Raw genomic sequence first — 1,978 nt, forward strand, 5'->3', positions numbered from 1 at the left:
ATAGATCAAATTCTGGTCCTATGTCATTTCTACATTCTTAGAAGAAACTTTTATTCACACATTTCAAGTTACTATGGCATTCAAAGTATGCACAGGCCGAGACAGGGGTGACACATAAAGGTAATAGTTGTTATATTATAGTGGTTATTTTGTTTTCTCTATTTTTCTAATGTCCTATCACACAGGCATGTAATTTTTATAATAAAAGAATGACAATTTAAGAAAGAATTCAAGGTCACAAAACACAGCTGATGATTGGGACTTCTGGCGCTTCCCTGACCGGGCAGCACAGAAGAGTGAAAAGGGAAGACCACATCCTGATCACATCTTCCTGGAGGCAATCAGAAAACATAAAAAATTACCAAAGTGTATACTTAATTAATTATTAGGGCCACAGACCCTCTCCGGAATCTTGTAGGATGCTTTGTGGACACTACAAACCAAAACCTCTGTTTTAAGATGTGTACATCTCATAAGGATGATTTCTAAAACTCATTTAAAGAAAAATAATAATAACAATAGTCTACTGGGCATTCCAAATGAGTAACTTTACCCAGAGAGAGGGAATATAAATATTTACTATGTAGGTATGTAAAAATAGAATTCCTTCAAGAAGAATTTGAGGGTCTATCCTTACAAACAATCCAGTGATTTGGGCTCGAAGGCTGTACACGCAGCACTGAGACTTCCTTCTTGAGCTGGTAATGCCATCTCCCTGCTGCCCACCAGAGGGTTCTGGAGGCTGGGGCCTCTGTGGAGGTCACAGCTGCTGGATGGTAATGAAGGATTTCAGTTCTCCGCAGACCGGATTAGGACAGAGCGGGCAGCCCAGCGTCAACTGCTTGGAGCAGCGCCCGTTGGACTGAATGTGCGTGAGCACCAAGTCGGCCAGGGCCTTAGAGAACAATGGATTTCCATTCAGAGACTCTGCTCTTCGGATATTTTCCACTCCACACTTTTTGGCTAGAACTTGAGAGTACTTGATATCCAGTTCATACAGCGTTTCAATGTGATCACTTATAAATGCTATCGGAACCAAAAGGATGTTCTTCCTGTCCCTCTCGCAGAGCCCTTTGATGGTCTTATCTGTTTGAGGGTCCAGCCAGGGCATCGGCCCAACCTTAGACTGCCACACCCGTCGGTAAGGGTTGGAGTAGCCCAGCTTATCCATGACTCTTTGGACAGTGGCTCCGACCTCCTGAGGATAAGGCTCCCCTCTGCTGACCATTCGGCTGAGGAGGGAATGCGTGGGCCACCTGTCTATGGCGCTCCACTTCATGGTCGGCTTCTTCCCCACTCCACTGTAGTATCTGTAAATAGCATTTAAGCTGCTGCCTGTGGTGGAACAGCTGTATTGCGGATACTGTGTGAAGGCAATTGCCCTTTCCAGTCCATCTCTCTCCATTTCTTCAATTGCTTCTTCGGTTAAAGGATGGACATACCAAAATCCAGTATAGTATTTGTGAGGGGCTGTGTTGGGGGACATCTTGTCCAACAGTTTCACCATCCCTTCGCCTTGCCTGGACGTCCACAGCTTGATGAGGGACCTGCGCCAATCCTCCGATACTGCTCTTAGATTCTGGGGGTTCGGCGTTTGGCAATGATTGGTGCCAGCTTATTTTGCAGTGTCAGTGTCATGAGATCCCGGTCCAAGAAGAGCCTGAACAGGAAGTCATGTACCTCTCCGAGAGTTTTAGGGCCTCCCATGTTCGTTGGTTGAACTTGAGGTTTTGTGCTTTTGACCCGCCACTGGGTTGCTTCTGTGGCTGCCGCTGTCACCGCCGTCCCCTACTGGCATGTCCACTGCTGCTGCACCCTCGAGCCACCAGACGCCAGCCGGTCACAGGGAAGTGTGCCCGCAGTATGCAGGGCTGCAGCCATGTTGGTACCGAGGGGAAGTACTCCATGTATTTTTATTGTCGAGAATTCCATACTATTATTATACCAAAATTTGTTTACCCATTCTATTATGAATGTG

General features: G+C 46.4%; 1 pseudogene; it reads right to left on the reverse strand.

The window, feature by feature from the left end:
• Positions 1-760: 760 nt before the first annotated feature.
• LOC102835312 lies at positions 761-1,707 on the reverse strand (annotated as a pseudogene).
• Between the last annotated feature and the right edge of the window lie 271 nt (positions 1,708-1,978).

Source organism: Chrysochloris asiatica, unplaced genomic scaffold (genome assembly GCF_000296735.1).
Source record: "Chrysochloris asiatica unplaced genomic scaffold, ChrAsi1.0 scaffold00429, whole genome shotgun sequence".
Lineage (NCBI taxonomy): Eukaryota > Metazoa > Chordata > Mammalia > Afrosoricida > Chrysochloridae > Chrysochloris > Chrysochloris asiatica.